Genomic DNA, 21,260 nt, shown 5'->3' with positions numbered 1-21,260 from the left:
CTGTTAATAACACATAGAACTTTACACTCTTTTTGCAACTTCATGGCACAATATCAAATACGCTGCAGGATTTAATTCTTGGCAAGGGGCACAAATTTTTAACTCATTTTTTGAACTCCAAGACTCAGTCTTTCTTCCTCATTTGCTGACAAAGTGAGGATGAGAGAAGCAGGAGAATAGAAGCAGTACTATAGATTCAGCCAGGAGATGTCACTCCATGATTTGTCTGCATGAACAATTCTCCACAGTTCTTGGCTTTTGTCAAACAGCAACATGTTCACCTGTAAAAAGTCAATTTAACACAAGGATGTGAAGCAAAATAAGCACATTATTGTTAATTTCAGGTATTGTAGAAGAATGATAAGATGCTGTGTAAGTGGTTAATATAAGACTGTCACGGTTTGCCAGTGTGTTTTTTTTTATTTTTTTATAAATTCTGATCCAAGTTGGCTTTGAAGATGAGAATGAAAATGGAAATAAAGTCAAGGATGAAAAATGTAATCTTTCTCCACAAACACCGTTTTCACCCAGTTTCTTTGTTACCATTAAAACTGTGGATCCTCCTGTACGTCGACCCTCTTTTGTTTTGCTTCTTTCTTTCTTTACAACTGTTCTTCGTTTAATGTGGATCATGGATGCATCATAGGTTTTGTGTTTGATCCCATTTCAAAAATGGAGGCCTGAGGCAAAGCAGGACTAATCCTAGACAATAAGAGTCTCCCTCTCTGTATCAGGGGCTGATTTTCCCTTGTCTCTCTCCTGCTGGAGGGCTTCAAATTGGTGTATACAGCAATTCCAATGTAGCGCTGCAGGCTTCTCAATGGACACACTTGCCAGCATGTGTTTCCATGGAGATGCAATTTGTTCATGCGCCCCTGCAGCTTGTGTCATTGACTTCAATTAGTGCGGGAGGCCGTCTTGCCTAAGCACATACTTAGACAGAGAGCCAGCCTCAAAGGGTTAGAGAAAATTGGGAGAGGAGATCTGAGAGCGAGGGATACATCGGTGAGGACTTCAAGGTTACTGGGAGGCTTTATGTTGTAACTGTGCTCATTGAAATACTGGGAGATTGTCAGGATGCAAGGCTTTACATTTTTAACTGAGGCCTTTTTATGAAACCTTTACAGTAACACAGACTGCAAAGAAATAACGATCATTTGGAACTGTCCAGGTATAATCACATTTCCGTTTTATCATACATTTAAACAAAAATACTGTTGGTCCAACCGGTAAATGCCTAATTTTGAGTTTTTCTGCTATCCAATGAAGAAATTCGGCTTTCTTCTTATTCAGACTTCACCTAAACATTTTTATTTGTTCTGGTAGAAAGCCATTCCCTCTTTATTTGTTAATTTTGTTCACCCAAGACCACTAATGTCCTCATTTGTCTAATTGAGGGTGATTTCCCTGTGTGTGTTAGATTTTCTTAATCAAACAAGTGCTAAAGATGTCTGTGCATACAAGTATATGTTTAATTCATTGGTTAATTAATAAATCTTAAGGTCCATTGAGCATTGTTGGTCACTACTCAACATCATGTCTGTGCACAGCTTTGTGTGGTTTTTGCAATCATCACATCCTCAAGTGAACCTTGAATGTTTAATCAGATCTCATGACAATTCGCAGAGCAGTGACTGCAAAAAGAAAAGCTGCAGTTGAGAAAACAGAGTTTAATGTTTTCAGACTGACTAAGTAAACTGCAACAGATGGATAGGATGTCGCTCCTCATTTTCTTGTTTTCAAGGCTTTTGGAACTGATGTAGAGCACTGAAAAACAAAATGACAATGCTCAATATTAATGATGGTGTCAACAATAAAAGGTTTACAATCCGCATAATTAAAGCTTCACTATGCAACTTCTTTGCAATACTTTTCAATTTAATAACGAGTAATAACCTGATGAGATGTGCAGAAAAGACAAAGCGAAGCTGAGTATGGTGCAGTTTAGACCTACACCTGCCTCATAGGTGCTTCTTTAACAAACCGTGATGTTGATGAGATGAGAAGGAACAAACGGCCAGCACATGCACCTACTAGGAAAACAAACCAAAACAATTATGCTTCCACTCTATTTGCACCAAACCTTTTACCAGCAAAAACACACAAAAACCAGATCACCTATCAACAACTTCATTAGGTGCACCTGTACAATCTACTGCACCCACATTCATATTGCATATGAATTCTACTTTACAAGGTTATAATTTCTAGGTTTTAAAGTTGAAACTGTCACAAAGGTATTAATTCTATGTGTATATTATTATCACAGTAGATAGTGGAGTTGTATTGGAGTGCATTATGATCTATAACATTTTGGCCAATAAATTTAAAATGAATGGGGGTCCAAAACATTACAACCACAACTTAATATAATAGCTGCAGCAACTAGACTATGGGCAAGTGCAGCATGATTATATTTTTTTTTGGTGGGCCCAAATGTTGCCGCCCTTGCCAAAGTGCTGCTCTAGGCAATTGCTTACTTCAACTATATGGAGAATCCGGCACTGCCTATGTGGGTGTAAAGGTTGGAGGACTACAGTAGCTTTTCAAAACATCCAGAGCCACCAGTGGCTTTGTTCCAGGCTTGATTTCCCAGAAGTTGGCGTCCGTTTCCATGTAGACAGACAAAAATGCCAAAGTGGTGAGATGTGCCTTAAAGTGATTCAACCTTGACTATCCCAACTCATTACGAGAACACTCCCAGGCTGCATCTGTAATTACCATGAACAGGTGCATCACTCAGCTGCATCGCCATGGAGTTAGCGATTTAATTTAGAGATGCTGCCTGGGATATTAACCCTGCTAATTGCTGCAGCAAGTTGCACGTTCAACACCGGGTGGAACGTTGTGGACCTCAGGGTGAGGAAAGGCACACAATTACTTTCGCTTTTATTCTGGGAGTGCACATGGGGAGGACGTGGTGTTTACACAGAGGAGCCAGCCAAATTGAGCTCTAGTGGGTAAATTGTGTGATCACTGGGGATGGTGTTTTTTTCTTTTTGTATGGATGGATGAATTTGAGCAGAGGGTTTGTAAAGATCTTTGTCTCCCTGTCAGTTTGGCTCTGGGCTTTTCTTTCTTACAGCTTATTTCAAATTTTGCACATAGAAGACTTCACTGTTGACCCTGTTTAGTATTTCAACATATTTTTTCACATTTTCTTACCCCAGTTATTATTAAGTAGAGAAGTGCAGTCATAACTGATTACTGGTTTCCTTTTTGTTTTGTATTGTATAATATCAGACAGTGTCTATTTTATAAGTAGTGCACCATGTTCAAAATGTTTTATTTTACAAAAGAATCTTTGCCTAAAATTGTTACAGAAATGAATCAATAAAATAATCCAACAACCAATACAGAAGTAATTAATTCATATAACAAAACTTTCTCACCTTCACAAAGATGTTGCTTTCGTTGTTGAGATCCTCTCATGCACACAGGTTTTTTTTAATTGGCACTGATAAAAATGAGCTCAAGTATTTGTTATGTGAAATGTCCACAGAGAAAAGAAAAGCTGTCACAGCAGCCACAGTGACTGATTTCCAATTGATCTGCAGACAATGACCACCAAGCACCAAAGATGCTTAGATTTTAAAAGTAGAGAATCTTTGAAGAATCCTTTGAGGTGTTTTTAGGATTTTTTTCTGTAATTACATATATATTTCTTTCTCTCACTTCTCTCTCACACACAGTTCCCCAAGATGGCATTTTTCATTTCATGTGCGTCAATGTTTTTTCCCATTGGTGAACAGAATAGGGTGATAGCTCGCCTGTGATCTTTTATTCATCTATTCGTCCTCTTCTCACTGCTCGCCTCCGCACCAGGGAGCTCAGCATCTGACAGCCCTCACCGAAAACCACCAGCTGGAGTGACAACACGAGGAGAGGAGCAGGAGGAGGTAGGAGAGGGAGGAAGTGTGTGTGTATGTGTGTGTGTGTGTGTGTGTGTGTGTGTGTGTGTTATGGACAGGAGGACAGTCAGGGGGCACAATGTGCCGACAGCAGCCCCGGCCTCAGAGCAGAGCAGATGGTTAGGACAGAATTGGCTGTGGCTCCAGATCAAAACCTCAACACTCAAAAGTCACAAGCTTTGAACAAAATGAACTTTTAGGTTTCCGTTAACTTTGTTTGTTTCTTTTTTAATGCTATTTTTCAACTCTATTCCTGAGAATCTCAAACAAAACCTGATTTGTGTTTAGAATTCTGCTGTTTCATAAACAGGGCTCCTGTAAAAGTGCATTCATACCAAAAATCACTTCCCATCAATGTAAATGTGAGAGCCGAGTGTTCAGAAGAGGTCATTAGGAAATAATCTTTGTTTATATTCTTGTTTTATAAATGCAGGCAAAATAATCCAAACTACAGAGGAGATGTTATGCTGCTTTTTAACTGTAGTGAGTGTGAGGACATGGTGATGGTGAAATGTTTGATTAAACACTATGAAACCTCGTAGCCTTGCTAGTTCCCGTTGGTTATGTTTACAACCTTACCCATGCCTTTTTCTGTTCCCAGCTTTTGGGCAGTACAACATGCAGGTAGATTTTGGCAGGCAGATTTCGGTGTGACTGCATCCTTGGATTGTCACATTGCTGGTCCCATCACTGTGTGTACGGCAGCTTACAAAATGTGAGGTTTCTCCTTAGTTGCTGCAGAGTGGGACAATCTGAACACACAGCACCTCAAACATGTAAACAGAGGAGGATTTACTTTGTGCAATATTGATAAATATTATTCATAAAAATGTTGATGAAGTTGTTTACATGGTCCGGTGCACATTTATGACTGACGGTATGATGGTATCTCATGACACGTTACAGCAGTGATAGTCACATAATAGACTTAACTGAGACTATAGACTATTCAGTGCTACTGTAGAAAATTATAGAAAATAAGAGCTGCTACGCTGTTCCCATACTTTTGCTAAAGAATGGACTTCTATTTAGGCTTTGTGTGGCGATGCACTCTGTGCGTCTCGGGAGCAATAAAAAGTCACGAGACATTCTGACAGCAACTCAGTGCCATAGAGGGCATTTAATTGGCTTTTAGTGATTTTACTGATTTAATTTAGCGCATCTGTGTTCAAGAGAAAATATCATATTTGAAATTGTGTTTGCTCTGACAGTTTTCAGAATCAATTCATAACAAATTTTGTTTTGTCACTTTTTAAGTCATGGAATATGTCTTAAAGCCAAAGTACAGGCAAGGCCACTGCATGTGCACCTTTAACATCTCTCAACCTGTAACTTTCTGCCTGTGTGCATGTTTTCATGTGTTTGACCTTGTGTGCCTCTCTTCTCCTCTTGCTTTCTTTCCGTACAGCAGAATCCATCTCTCCTACCCTCTGAATTTCAGTGCAACAGGTGAGAGCTTTGCCAGCTTCTGCAGGTTCTCTGTCTCATCTCATGTCTGTGCAACTAAAATGACAAAGAGTCACCTCAGATATTTCTGGCTTTTTCATATCCTTCAAAGTGCACGCATACACGCAGAGCTCCAGGTTGCCATGGCAATCTGATGATAAGGAGTTATTATTGAATGGCTGAGGTTTGATTGCCACAGTGTGCTGCAGAGCTGTGATTTTGATTTTCACATGACAGACCTGCTGTAGTTATTCTTTCTGGTGAGTACTGAGCTAGTTCAATTTTTACAGCATTTTACAGCGTTGCCTCATTCAGGTGAGATTTCCCTTTCTCTGTGACTGTTGTTGGATTTATCAGTTTGTACTTTTTAAGGAGCTGATGTTCTGGTTCTGGATTTGATTTTCATTTTGTGAAAGTTGAGGCAAACAATGGCACTTCAGTTATCTCATAATGTACATATGTTAGAAAAGTGATGTAAAGTGAAATAATTGATTTGAATCGGCTGTATTTAGAAAAGACTTACCTTACTGCAAAGTGAAGAAATTTGGTGTCTATCAGTCTGTCAAGTATCATTAAGCTTGTACAGTATGAGCAGGAGGTGATGGAAAATGAACTATTCCAATATTAAATTATATGGTAAATGTAACAAATGAAGTACTAAAATGTGTGTAATTTTAGGCATTTTTATCTGTGGGTAATAAAGTATATTCTGTGTTGCATTAAAGTAGACTTGCTGTAAATTTGACTTCAACTGCAAATTTAAACAGCTACAATAGCATCTGTACAAAGTGTCCTAAGGGATTTATTCAGGATACACACTATGTACTGTACCCTACATTTTCAATAGTAACCCATGGTAGTAATCCATTACAAAAAGAAAGTGAAAAGCCGAAACCTCTGACATAAGAAGTTTTACGATTCACAGGGTGGAAAGTTGGAAGGGTGTGAGATTATAGGACCCAAGGAGAAGACTGCGAGAGGAGGTATTATACAAAAAGATTTATTAATGAGCGAAAACCAACTAAGAACTCACTCCAAAATGGAGGACAGGTAAACACTAACAGAAGGCGCAAACTGGAAATAGGAACTAAATGGTGAAAACGGAAACAGAAAAACTAAGGAAACAAATTATTACTAATTATAATAATTAACACTGCTAACACAAGGGACGGAGCAGAAAACAATGTACTGAACACATAACCAAACCGAGTGCTTAAAAAGAGCCTAAAAGCCTTTTAGAAACAAAACCACTGTCTGGGAGCATGGGAAGCGAGATAACGAGGATGAGATGAACAGAGAAACTGGCAACAAACACTGGGGAAAGCTGCATTTAAATTAGCAGAGGAACAGGTGAAACTAATCAGGGTTGATGGTGAGTGATGAAGGTAGCTGAAGTCCCTTGGCAGGAAACAGAACTGAGGAACTACAAATTAAAGGCTGAAAACAGGAAGTAAAACAGTGAAACAAAGACACAAAAGTCCAGAATCACGACTATAGTTGCAGATGAGCAATGAAAAAGATGTTTGTCCTTCGGTGAAATACCAGGTGAGTAAAGTAACAGATTTGTACCTGTGGCACATGTATTTTGAGCACACGTATTTTTTTGTTTAGGAAATTGTATAAAACCTTATTTTATTGCTCAAAAGTACAGCATCTGCTGGAAATGCTGTTTTTTCTGTTGCATTCACCTGAAACGTTCGTGTTCGGAGGGACCTGCAATCCAGCGTGACCTCGTTCCAAGTTTAATAAACACAAAATGACAGGGAAAATCTGCGTTGGGAGCCAGGGGCTGTGAGTTGGCCCCAGTGCAATGCTGGACTCACTAAGATGTAAATTTATATACTGCTGATGTGGAGATGATGGGGGGCTACATATGTTTTTACTGCCTCTGTTTTTTACTGTAACTGTGTATCTGTACATTCCTGCTCAGCTTTGGCCTGATTTTGTCAGGGCTGTACCTCTGAGCTGTGTTGTCCTGGTGATCACCACAATCTCTCATCTCCACTCTGATCTCCCTCTGTGTCTCTCTCCCCACTGCTCTGCCGAACTAGTCTCCATTTACTTCTGCTGCCTCCCCTTTATATGCTCTTCCCCACCAGAACGTCTTCCTGTCTCCCATGAGTTAGCAACCTGAAATAAACTTTGAATGATCTGAAGTTTGCTTTCACTGCACACAGTGAACATGCAGCTTACCTCAGATTTAAAAAAATATTAAAGAAGACAGATTCTGTTATTTATTTATTTTTAATCACTTAATAGACAAATGTTGTGTATAAGCCCAAAACCCTTTCATTGACCTTGTTCTGTGCTTCGTTTCAACAACCTCGAGACTGAGTGCAATCACTGGCTGCCGTAATTCCATGCTTTCTGTTCACATCAGCAAGCCTTAAGTTGCACGGCATGTCTGTCCTTTAGCAATCCAAATCAAACGTGTCTGTATGGCTGCATTCGTGTGGAGGATTTTAGTTATTTTTTTATACGCTGTCTGATTTGTCAGATTTTTGTACAATTTTTTTGAAGAACAAATCTTCGGAGGCTCGAATGTCTCTTCAAACGCTGCTCATTTCCCAAACTTCACCACTGACATTTAATGCTCTTATTGTCTTTGTTCTATTAGTTTCCAGCTCTATTAAAGCTCCTTTCACCAGCAGTCACATAGTTTCAGCTCTGCTGAAAATTATCTGAAGCTCACTGCCCTGCTGTCCACTTTTCACATATTTCCATGCTTTAAGCATCAGCTCAATGAATGTAAAATACAAGATGGAATTAAAGCAATGACTCAAACGCTGAATTAAAAAAAGGTAATTTGATTTAAGTGTTTACATGGCCCACCTTAAACCAAGTTTATATGTTGTTAAAGATGTAACAAAGCAGTGTGGAAACAAATCAGAGTAATATGTGTATTAGATGCCACAGTGAATTATGTTTACCTATATTAATCTAATGTGACCCTTTTTAAGTTTAGGCAGTTGCATCTTCCGGTTATAATGTTTTAAATATATTCCTTAGGCTGCCATTCCGTAGGCTGCCTATTAAAAGTGTCAATCTAACTATAGTAGCATATTCATGTATGAAATTGCACTTCAAGTTTCACCGAATCTTTGCCTCCATTAGTTAACTTTCTGTCTATCTATTGTTCAGGGTATTATCTTCATAACATACATGTAGCCTCAGATGGTGAGTGCACACTAGTATTGTCGTGTACATTTGAGTCCACTCTGTCATATCCCTGCATTTATCCTCCACATTATGACTCAGTCTATTTAAATAAACCTTAAACATAAAAAAGTGTTACAAGGAACTGAACTGGATGCTTAAATGAGTAAATAAAACAAAGTGTGTCTTTCCAGTTACCAACTTGTTCAGTGATACCGTCCTCAGGGTTTACACACTCAGTACAATACAAAACTCTGTTTTGAATTGTGTCTCTGTTCCTGACAGATGGAAGAGAAAAATACTGGCATTTCAATCCTGTTCATAGCCATCAAATAGTGTGTATTTAAAGCACTTCAGACTCTTCTGGTTTCCATGACAACGGCGAAATTTTGTTCCATCATTTTTCTGATGCTGTGTGAGACATGTCCATACTGTATGACTGAATCTGTGCTTCTGAAACTGTTATTTGGTTAAACTGTGTTCTTGTTTCTTCCCAGCTCCCTTTTGGTTAAACAAACTTCCGCTTTTCACCCTGGATGCCACAAAAATCATCAAAAGGCCTGAAGCAGGGTCTAAAGGTTTTTCGCTGCTGTGTTGTTGGTAGTAAATATTTGTGTTCACATGTGCATTGTATGTGTTCTATAATAAATTATCTGGATTGGCATTTTAGACCCACAAACAACTGACACCTGCATTTTGGCCACAACACAGAGTTCCAGTTGGTAATTTAATTATTTAAACTTGATTTATTCTATGCTCCTTTCTTAACACGGGTACAACGTTAAGATCATGGCAGTTATCCTTTGACTCTGCCAGTACAGTAAGAAAATTTCACAAAATATTTTCAATTAAATTTAAACAAATAATATCACAGGTTGCATGATGAATGTATTTCAGGAGATGCTGGTGGACAAAGTGAACATACCTTTATTGTTTCAGCTCCAACTAACCATCAGTATTTTCCTTACACTAGCCAAACTATTAAGCTATCCTGCTGCTACAAGTATGCAGTAATTATCTTACAGCTAAAATATTCAATAATGTTACTTTTCCTTTATCCATCAGTTTACTCGCTCTCCCTGCTCTGTAACAGCTTACTTCAATCATTAAACCCCTATTTGGAAAATATGTGAAACATGTTGCACAGTGCAGCTTTATGGAAAGTTTTGATCATTTGCTTCCCAGTCAGCCGGTCTTTCAAGTCTGAGCATTTCACAAGGATGAAAGTACTTAAATTAGTATTCTGATTGAGTCCAGAGCCACATTAGCAGCTTTGTTGTGCTGTATGGAATGCTAAGGTCAACATGCAGCAGCGTTCAGTGACAGCATTTTTTGATTGATTGTTTCTTAATAATTGATACATTGCATGTATTATCAGCAGCAGACTCACAAGGAGGACAATAGTTGTGAGGGGCCCAGATCCACATTTCCAGAGGTTTTTACCACAGCACAGTACTTTTAGTTGGGAGTACGTTGTGCCTGAAGTCACTTCCTGTTTTGTCTGTATTAACGAGCCGTAAACTATAGACTATATAAAAGCCTCTGTACTGCTTTAAGCTAATACACAAGTGGCAGAACTTCTAGACAGAGAATTGTGTCTGGGATGAAATTTATCCCATAGGTACAAAGTCCCTCATAAAGATTATTTCTAAAATTCATATTCATGGCTCACCAACAAGTTGTATGCAGGAATAATAATGTAGCTACGAGCGATTCCTGAGATCTCAGTCACCAGAACAGGCCAAGTGGTCATTGTAGTGTACAGAAAGCTCCAGCTGCTGATACAAAGCCTGGAGGTTATGCAGCTGGCTTCCACTTGTCTCATAATTAGTTGCCTAAGCAGAATGACAGTGATTGCACATGGTAACCATTATTCAACAGCGCAACTGCATAGTGATCAACGTGGCAGATCTTTTCCCACACATACATGCATTCGACCAAGTCTGAGGATGTTGCAAGTAGTGTTTGTATTGACTAGAAATAGTTAAGTCCTGACTGATACAAGTTGTGAAATACTAACACATGTGCTCCAAGAACAGAAAGTGGTGTTTAAGAATGGCTTTCTGTTTTTGCTCATCCTCCCAATTCAGGTGCACATAGCATAATTATTCACTAAGTAGAGGTGTGAATTGTCCTCAGTTTTCTCTCTCTCAACTTTTACATGTGCAGGAAAGAAACCATTATTTTTAGAGACAACCTGTAAAATGGCATGCAGTAGAGTATGTCATTTCTGCTGCCTGCCATTACCGAGTCGGCGACTAAGAAATAAAAGTGGTGAAAACAAAGAGATCAATGCCAAACCGTTTTAGAACAAACAGAAGCTCACCGAATATACAAGTAGAAATAAGATCTAAAACAGGTGGACTCCCATTGTCTGTGTTTGCTGAATATTACTCTGGTTTAACAACCTTTACCAGCTAATTTCTCATTTTATTGTTTTTTTTTCTTATTCAGTTTTTCTCCCTATGGTAACAACAGAGAAAAACAGTGATACAAAACAAATGCATGTGTAGACTGAACTTCCTACGTCTTTATATAACGCACAATCCACCATAAACTTCCTTTCCTTTCCTTTCCTTACCATCCCCAGCAAAGTTAGGACATCTTCGCACACCTGCCAAAGAGGCCACACTTAATGATCCCATCCTAGGGGTTAAAGAAGTTTAGAGTCTCTAAGAGTCTGTCCTGTTCTCACCTCCCATATTATTAACTTAACAAGCCCGTATAGCCCAGGTGAGAAACCGGTCCCAGTCTGGAGGAAATAACTGGGTCGCCTTGGTAAATTTCACTCAGAGTGAAGAACCTACTTGGATGAGTAGTGAAACGTTTCCAACCAAGAACAAAAAAGGCAAGTTGCCATGATTCAGATGAACTTTGGATTACCAAACCTGGATGACTGAGAACCTTCAAAGACTGGTCCATGCATTCATTTTTCATTTTAATAACAGCAGTGTAGATGTCATAGATGAAATATTTTAGATTTTAAGCCTGTATGTAAGGCAGGAGAGGGATGTTACTTACAAAGAGAGACACCTGAACACAGGAGACAGAATGTGAATTGGACAGAGTCAGTGAAAACGTTTAGAGCAAGGAGTGGATTGAGGATGACCTGGGAAGAAGATGGAATGTAGGAAGCACCTGGCAAAGTTACCCATGAGGTGTGTTTAGTGATGTGTGGGAAAGTACAGAAAGGCTGACAGTGCAGAATTAACCAGTCATGAGGCAGGGGAGGAAGTGACCATAGGACCAGGAGATCAGTGAGGCAGCAGAGGAGCCATGGCTGACAGCAGACTAGCAGCAGGTGAGTGATGAGGACCATGAGTGCCTGGATCAAGATGGTAGTAAGACAAAAGAGCATGAGGGTCAGTTTATGAAAGCTGTGAGTATGACTGAGTGCTGAGCTTTACGTGTGCACGGATGATTTTTAAAGTGGTAACTGCAGACGTATTTGACCAAGGTTGCCTTAGAGGCCTGTGGACATCAAACTGTCTACTGGAGAAAAGTAAACGGCTGTGGCTACAGGATCAGAAGTGATGTAGGATGATAAGAAGCTGCTGTTACATCCTTTCCCTGAAAAATTGTGTCTCTGATCATTTGGACAGTTTAGCATTCTGTCATTTTATTTATGATTAATATATTGATATTTTAACCAGTTATATGAGCACAGTGGGTTTAAAATATCAGTTACTGCCAACCTTAAAGCCGAGAGATATTTTACAGGGGCAATTATTTCTGTGTTTAAGTTCTATTTGCATTTATTAAGGGTTTTTAGTGTTTAGTGCCTCATTTTTTTGTATTACTGTTTTAATTTGCTTTTATTTTGTAAGCTGTTTTCTGCAGGCCCCTTAACTCACTTGACTTCCTTTGCCTTTACTAATTGCTTGCACCTGTGGCAAATTAGAGACTGTGCCTCAACTAATGGTGTGATTGTAGAAGCAGGTCGACAATATAAGAACCCGAGAGCCTCATTGGAAGCTTAACATAGAGATGCAGCCTGAGACACAGAGGAGATACAATGTGGTTTGGACAGAGATAGAATGAATTCAGTGCAGGAAGCAGACTGAGTACAGTCTGGGAAGAAGATGGGGGGGAAAAACCGGAATCAAGCATGTGCCTGGTAAAGGTGTCCTAGAATTTTGCTCAGTAGCATGTGGGAACTATATGCACAAGCAGCCCAACGACACAGAATAAACCTGTCAAACACAAGGGGATGTAACCAACAGGTGGTGGTGGAGTGATGGTACCCTTTAGACCCTGTTATAGAGAAGCAGAACTTGGAGCTGATCAGTCCTTCATGTTGTGGTTTAGGTATTTTTGTCTTGTAAAATAAACAATTTCGTGTTTTTTCAAGTTCAACTTCAACAATTCCAAACAAATGGTCAATTACCCTCTATTTGTGAAGCTGTTTACATCCTGTACTAATAGCATGGGAATCCAGTTACATTGATCTCATTGGGAATCAATATAAATTACTACAAAGTGTTGCCATTTTACATGTTGGTGTTGCATTGTTCATTACGGCTGTCGGGGGACAAAAACCATTGGCTGAAAACTTGAATTGTTACAAATACAACAGGACAGCACCTGTTGGGCTTTGCATTGTTCAGCTAGTTTTCCACACAACAGCAGGTAACAAGACAAGGACTTGGTTTTCATGCTGTAATGACGATGCCCTAATTCTTCTTCTCTAACGCTAGAATTTCAAGATGCAAAATTTAACATGGACAAATGCATTATTTCCTACAACTCATTCACCAATTAAACACATTTGCTGTTAGTGAGCAACTTTCCTACTAGCAGCAACTTCATGCAGCTCTGATACAAATACAGATATAAACTCTTAAAGGTAACGTTTACATACTAGTGTATGTAAGTATTCAAGGAGGATCTCTCTCAATTTGTTGAATTTGCCTTCCTGTGGCATGATGTCTTGTTTTTCAACAGCTACTGACAATTTATATAATTGTTCCACAAAAGATGACTGACAATAAAATATTTTGTACTCCCTTGTGTCTTCATGTAAAACTGTTGCTTAGACTGGCAACAGTGGAAATGCTGGAACATAGCAACTAACAATAAACAGACATTCTCACACTCATACGCACTCACATCTCCCCCACTGAGACTTCTGAAGCGTGATTTGTCCTTTTCACATGTGTCGTCCATTACAGAACATTTCATTTAGATGCTTTTCTCTTTCTGTGGCAGCCTGCAATTATAACAGCATGTTCTGAGAAGTCAATCCACACTGCCAGGCGAGTATTAAATGCAATCATAATCTTTTCAGCAGACGTGTCGGGAACAAAATAAAGGTCCAGGCCCTGTCATACTGACAGTGACAACTTGAGAAAAAAAGTCTCTGAAAGTTCTTTTATTAATCAAGAAAATTCACATTTTTAATATTTACCTCAATACATTGATATAATTGATGGAGTTGACTTGTATTGAATGTGTAGCTGAATCATTTGGTTAACAAATCGCTCATTGTATTTGCAAGAAGAAATCTGCTCTGTTTTGTTCTGGTGGTGTAGCTGTTTTTTTTTTAAGATGCATAAAGTGGATTTAGAGGGATTTTTGTTGCCTTTAAAAGTTTTGTCCAGTTTATTGGAAACACAGACCACATCCAAAGGAAACCCATCTCTCATAGGGGTATACATCTGGTTTGTTCTTCTGTCACATAAAATTAAGGACTCACCATGCTCCACCCAATCCTCCCTGCAACTCACTGGCATCCCTCCACATGCATTGGTTTTTAAGATCAAGAAAGAGGGCGAGAGCTCATAACAGAACTGAGAAATTTCCATCACCCATATGCTCATCTCACCATCTGCCATTGCAAGGAAACATTAGCTCCTTCTGTGCTGGAGGATCAGCCACCTCCTCCTTCTCCTCCTCTCCCCTTCCTTTTTTTGTTCCATAAAGCAATCCATCAGACTTCCTGTGAAGTCTTTACCCGGCAGCAGACAAAATGGCACACAAAGGCCAGCTGAAGCTGCCAAGCTTCTTGGCAGTGGTCTTTCGTTTATGGTAATTATATTCATTAATAAAAATTAATAGTGGGAATGATTTGTCAAAGTTAAAATGCTCCGCATAGCACCTTAACTGTTTAAAAGCACATAAATATAAATAAATATTGATAAATGAGCATGTATCTGACTGAAAAATTTTCAAACTTCAGTCAGCAGTCAAATTACACAATTATTAGAATTGTTTCTAATGCTGAAAGAATTATTAGCCCAGGATAGTACAAATATCAAACTTTTCACAACTCAGTCAAAGCCACATTATTCTTATCATTATCATGTTTCCTGTTTGAGGTAATGTTCTTTTGAAGGCTGTTCATGAGTTGAAATAATGTGGTTTGATAATATTTTCAGACCTGCACTTCCTCTTGGGGAAAAATCAGTTGTGATGAGTTGTGACGCCAAGGTCAGTGTGACCTGAGTGAAGATCATAAAGACCAAACTACTGAATAAACCTTAAAAATGTCATATTATTCAAATCAACCCTGATTTCCTATTTTCCTCCAGTGACCCACCCATCCTTAAGCCAGCTCTGTGAAATTACCAGATATAGTGTGGGGCTAGAAGGACGTTCTGCATGCTCTGGAGACACAGACCAGTCCTATTCCGATGGTGGCGAGATTATTTAATAGCCAGAAGGATTCTGGTTTGAGCCATTTATTTCATTTATGGGATCCACACTCAGTGTTATGTGTCCTTGCAGAAATGCTTGAAACTGAAAACTTTGTGTTGATATCTCAGCAAAACCTTAAACATAAACTACTTTAATTGCAGTTTTTGTTTATCTTCGTCTCTTGCTATTCAGCTCACACGCAGTTGTAATTATCACAGCAGTGTGCCCCTGCATCTGTCTCACTGCAGGGTGTAAAGTTCATAGAGATTTGTGAGGCCACATCACTTGAAGCCACTAGAAGATGCAGCTGAATATTTGCCATGGAAACAGGGCTAAAATCATTGTCTTACCATTTATTATACTACTGAAATAACCTGCAGATTGCTGATTACAGTGACAGAGAAGTTTGAATTTCTCTCAATGGGAGCATTTCCATAGTTGTCCTTGAGGCCGGTTCAGTAACAGTGTTAAAATGTTCCGGGAACAGCAAGAAACATGCGTCACTACCCTTCATCAAATCAGGCGTTGTCATGGATTTTCTTTTTTCTCCACATACATTTGATAGGGCTCGAGTTTTCAAGGCGGCTATTATGGCTTTTCTTATTTCCTGTTTTGTTCTCTGAGAATATCCATGGCAGGGTTTAATACCTTTTATGCCTCATTGATTTATGGCCAAACCATCAAAAGGCACCAGCTGGGTGATCAATCACTTTTGTGCCACACACTCAACTATAGGCTGTGTATTAATCCTGCTGCAAACTATCTGACCTGGATCCAGGGGAGGGTTTAGAGTCTATATGGGCACCCATTTACATAGCTATGTTGTGGAAAAAAAGTGTTTCTCTCCATCCTATTTAATGCCTTTATAGCAAAGATGTTAACAAGTTTGAACCAGGCGAACCCCCGGTCCTCAGCCCTGTTTAGCAATGCACCCCTCTGCCACCCCCCCTGCATAGATCACAACAACTGTTTAAATTTATGTAATGCAGCTCTCATTATTCGGCAGATCCGTTGATCTTTTTAAGAACTTCAGTTGAGGTTTTGCTTTTAGCTCATTGATGCCCTGAGGAAATTCATGGTCACTGTCCATGGTGCTAAGCATAAACTATGTTGCCACATATAGGGATAATAATTTTTGGGAAAAATAGTCAAAAAATAACTTAATGCAACCACAAGGTGACCCAAGGCAGTGTCTTCTTGTACCAGTCCCATGTCTGGATAAATGGAGAGGGCTGTGTCAGGAAGGGAATCCGCCGTAAAATGGATGCCAAATTAAACATCAAATTAATACATTACATTAAATATGCCAATCATGACTTCCACACCAAATCGGACTTTCATACTGGACCGGTCAGGGCCCGAGTTAACAATGACCGCAACCAGTTCTGTTGACCTACAGGGTGCTGGTGGAAATTGAGCTACTGTGGGCAGACAGAGAAGAGGAAAGCCAAGAGTGCAGGACTGGATATACTGCGTGTCCAGGAGACCAGGTGGAAAGGTAGCAAGGCGGTAAAATGACTCTGGTGGTGAGGAATATGAAGAGGACAAAGGCAAAGCAGAGGACAAAGTGGTGGAAGCTGATAAAAGAAGAATGTTCTGTAGTTTCATGGATGAACTGAGAAAGACTCTGGGTGGTCAGGATGTGTTTCCAGATGACTTGACCACTACAGCTAATGTGATCAGGGAGACAGGTAGGAGGGGACTCGGTGTGTCATCGGGAAAAAGGAAAGTTGAAAGTGGACAAGGAGAGTTGGTGGTGGGAAGAAGAAGTTCAGGAGTGTATACAGAGAAAGAGATTAGCTAAGAAGAAGTGGACTGAAGAAAGTAGACGGGAGTACAGGGAGATGCAGCGTAGGGTGAAGGTAGAGGTGGCAAAACATCAAACAAACAGCATATGAGGACTTGTATGCTAGGTTGGACACTAATGAGGGAGAAGTGGATTTGTACAGGTTGGCGAGACAAGATATAGAGATGGGAAGGATGTGCAACATGTTAAAGTGATTAAAGATAAGGATGGAAATGTATTGACAGGTGCCAGGAGTGTGATGGGAAGATGGAAGGAGAACTTTGAAGAACTGATGAATAAAGAAAATGAAAGGGAACGAAGAGTAGAAGAGGTGACGGGTGTGGAGCAGGAAGTTGCAAAGATTAGTAAGAGTGAAGTGAGGAGTAGAAAGGCAGTTGGTCCTGATGACATACCTGTGGAGGTATGGAAGTGTCTAGGAGAGGTGGCGGTAGAGTTTCTGCCTAGTTTGTTTAACAAGATCTTGGAGAGTGAGAGGAAACCCGAGGACTGGAGGAGAAGTGTACTGGGGCCAATTTTTAAGAACAAGGGAGATGTACAAAGCTGTGGCAACTACAGAGGAATAAAGCTGATGAGCCAAACAATGAAGTTGTGGGGAAGAGTAGTGGAAGCTCGGCTAAGTGCAGAGGTGAACATTTGTGAACAGCAATATGGTTTCATGCTTAGAAAGAGTCCAGCAGATGCAGTATTTGCTTTGAGGATGCTGATGGAGAAGTACAGAGAGGGTCAGAGGGAGCGTCATTGTGTCTTTGTAGATTTAGAAAAAGCGTATGACAGGGTGCAGAGAGAGGAGCTGTGGTATTGTATGAGGAGTCTGGAGTGGCAGAGAAGTATGTTAGAGTGGTGCAGGACATGTATGAGAGCTGTAATACCGTGGTGAGGTGTGCTGTAGGTGTGACAGGAGTTCAAGGTGGAGGTCGGTCTGCATCAAGGATCGTCTCTGAGCCCCTTCTTGTTTGTTGTGGTGATGGAAAGGCTGACAGATGAGGTTAGACCGGAATCTCCGTGGACTATGATGTTTGCAGATGACATTGTGATTTGTAGTGAGAGCAGGGAGCAGGTGGAGGAAAATCTAGAGAGGTGGAGGTCTGCTCTCGAAAACAGAGGAATGAAGCTTAGCCGCAGCAAGACAGAATACATGTGTGTCAATGAGAGGGACCCAGGTGGAATGGTGAGGTTACAGGGAGCAGAGGTGAAGAAGGTGCAGGACTTTAAGTACTTAGGGTCAATGGTTCAGAGCAACAGAGAGTGTGGAAAAGAGGTGAAGAGGCGAGTGCAGGCAGGTTGGAACGGGTGGAGAAAAGTGTCGCGTGTGTTATGTGATAAAAGAGTATCAGCGAGAATGAAAGGAAAGATGTTTAAGATGGTGGTGAGACCAGAGATGTTCCGCGTAGGACTGAAGAAGAGACAGGAGTCAGAGCTGGAGGTAGCAGAGCTTAAGATGTTGAGGTTCTCTTTGGGAAAGTCGAGGATGGACAGGATCAGGAATGAGGACATCAGAGGGACAGCTCATGTTAGTTGTTTTGGAGATAAAGTCAGAGAGGCCAGATTCAGGCAGTTTGGACATGTTCAGAGGAGAAACTGTGAATATATTGGTAGAAGTATGCTGAGGTTGGAGCTGCCAGGCAGGAGGTCTAGAGGAAGACCAAAGAGGAGATTTATGGATGTAGTGAGAGAGGTCATGAAGTTAGTTGGTGTGAGAGAAGAGGATGCAGAGGACAGGGTTAGATGGAGGCACATGATTCGCTGTGGCGACCCCTGAGAGGGAACAGCCGAAAAGAGAAGAAGACGTCAGAAAATAAATTAGGTTTAGCTTAAAATTCACTTTTGGGGTTTCTGCAGAACACATGCAGGAATTCAGATTTTCTTTTTTTGTTTTTGTGAAAATGTGAGTCACACACATATCATCGGTCAACTCAGTGCTTCGCAAATTGCACCCGGCGGGAGGCCTTAGCTTCTGTGGCGTCTGAGAGGCGCAGGCGCAAACGTCAGAGAGTGTTATGAATAGTTTCTGTCCCACGCATGTATGCCACAACATGTAAGAGGGTGTTTTTCTTATTTTTTCAGTTCAGTTTCCCAGTGTTGACACTTTGTAAAGGTCCCCTTCTCCTCCAGCTGATCACTTGCATTTGTAAAGTAAACTGCTGTCTCATATTGTTCTTTCTGTGTCTGACAAGGTGGGAATCGCGAAGGAACTGACACCATCCTCCACCTCCTCCTCCTTCTCTTCCACCTCGTTGTGGTGCAGCAGCAGCCGACGCGGTGAGTGCGTCCTGCAGCAACAGCAACAGCAGCAGCAGCAGCAGCATCAGCCGCAGTCCTAAAGGCACCTGTCGTTTTCAGGACGTCTTTTGGGAGTAAAACAAGGTATTCACCGAAACTACTGAAACACCACGGGGATCCGTCAATACAGATGGCTTCGTATGTGAATATTCACGCCTCTGAAAATTACGCATCGGTAAGTTGCTTTAAATTGTTTCCCCCACCGCCTGCTGCGCGCTTTTACTCACATCCTTAGCTCTCGCTGCAGATGATCAGCTATGAAGGCTTTCACTGAACCCTGTCCATTTAAAAGGACATTTTCCTTCTTAAATACCAATAGAAAAGGTGCGGATGGATTACAAGTGAGTGTGTACTGTAAAAAAAAAAAAAAAGGCGGAAGGCGGACGCGTTTCTAGCTGATGTTTTCAATGTGCAAAGCGAAGGTCATCCGTGTGTACTGATGAATTTATCGTTTGTAAATGCGGGAATTGAAGGAAACGCAAATGGTAAAATTGTCCTTCAGACTCTGCACCGCCAAGGCAAGAATCATTAGTCAGTGATTAATTGTAATTAAGGCTGTTTTGCATTTTTCTCTTCTCCCTCCTACAAATCGTTCAAAAAATTCCAAGCTCAGACAGTAAGAACAGACACCAGAAGCTCCTAATTCTGTAACGTAAGCTATATGTTTTTTTATTACTGTAACAAAACTGCAAAAAAAAAAACCAAAAAAAAAACCCTACTTCTTTTATAGTGCTGCATTATTGCTCGCTGAGAAACATGTAATCCCTGCTTTCCAACAATCAACAGAGTCAATTGGAAGCGTTCCCGTGTCTTTCTCGGATCGTTCTAAAACTGAGAATGAATTATTAATGCACCACGATGTTCAGAGGAATTCAGCACACATAAGGACCAAGTGGATATGTTGAGGCAGACCTCTGAAATCCCCCTTACAACATTGTGGCAAGTCATTAAAGAGGGTGCACAGACTTAATGACCTCCCTGTCTTGTTTTTCTGTACTCACACAGTGTCCACACTGACAGCCTTGCAGCTGATACACAACCAATAGTGCCAATTTTAGTGGATGTTTTTCCCAGTCTTTAGGTTTTTTCTGCTTATGTTATTTCATTTTTGTCAAGCTCTGTATATACAGTTGAGGATTTTAGAATAATAACTGTTCTATAACGTGTCTACTGAGGTACTTTTCTCAAAGTGCACAGTCAGAAAAACTTTGCTTACATCCTACTGGACTAAACATTTGAATTGATGCCTAAATCCTTGTGTCCAAAAAAGTCTTTGCTGAGCAAAGCAAAGACTGCCTTATTTTCATGCCCCTGGGAAACTTGGATGTTTCCCTCTTCTGTTGCGTATGGCATCAATAGCAAAGTCATATGGATTTGTTCTAAATACCAGAGGTTGTTGTTTTGCAGCCACCAGCAACATGGCTGCTGGGACATTTACTGTTAAAGGGACAAAGAGAAATGAAGCTAATTGATCTTGTGCCTAAGTCTCTAGTTTTGTGTTTTCCTCAAGTGTTCATCCCGACAGTTTATTCAGCTCCATTGGACATAATATTTTGATCTCCTGTTTCTTCCTCTGAGCATGGTCTGTCCTATCGCTTGATTATCCACCAGTGAGATGCTTTACAGATAATTGGATTCAGTTCTAGAGGTAAAGGACACAGAGAGGAATTTGTCTGTGTGTGCATGAATTAGCTTAGTGTTGTGTGTTTGTGTTTTGTGTTTGCAGTGATTCACTGTGTTTGCAGGAAGCTCTGCTGATGAGTAAGACATGAAGGGAGGTGGGCAGGGCAGTTTTTTTTTAAAAGTCACACTTGAGGAACATCAATTTTGTCGTTCAAGAAGACATTTCTGTAATTTTATCTGTAATCTTTCTAAATTTCCCAACTTTGGTTATCAGCACGTCCTTGATAAATCCACACTGTTTTATATACACCCGTTTATAGAGCTTGGGTGATGACTTAGCATTTGTAAAGTAGTTGTACGTTATGTCTATAACCTCAGTAAAAACATGTCCTCCATCATTT

The 21,260-nt window shown here is 40.3% G+C and overlaps 1 protein-coding gene across 12 annotated transcripts in view; it reads left to right on the top strand.

Annotated features, from left to right (window-relative positions):
• Positions 1-5,499: 5,499 nt before the first annotated feature.
• Positions 5,500-21,260, top strand: part of LOC137098549 (pituitary adenylate cyclase-activating polypeptide type I receptor-like) — a 38,878-nt gene continuing 23,117 nt past the window's right edge. For 4 of the 12 annotated variants that reach the window (XR_010910621.1, XM_067474883.1, XM_067474882.1 and 1 more), the window contains exon 1: positions 19,005-19,411. The gene's annotated coding sequence lies outside the window, so the exon portion shown is untranslated. The other 8 variants (XR_010910620.1, XR_010910619.1, XM_067474877.1 and 5 more) reach the window with 6 other exon arrangements.

The sequence above is a fragment of the Channa argus genome, chromosome 14 (assembly GCF_033026475.1).
Source record: "Channa argus isolate prfri chromosome 14, Channa argus male v1.0, whole genome shotgun sequence".
Lineage (NCBI taxonomy): Eukaryota > Metazoa > Chordata > Actinopteri > Anabantiformes > Channidae > Channa > Channa argus.
Note: the sequence above shows the minus strand (reverse complement) of the source record. Positions and strands in the feature narration are given on the sequence as shown.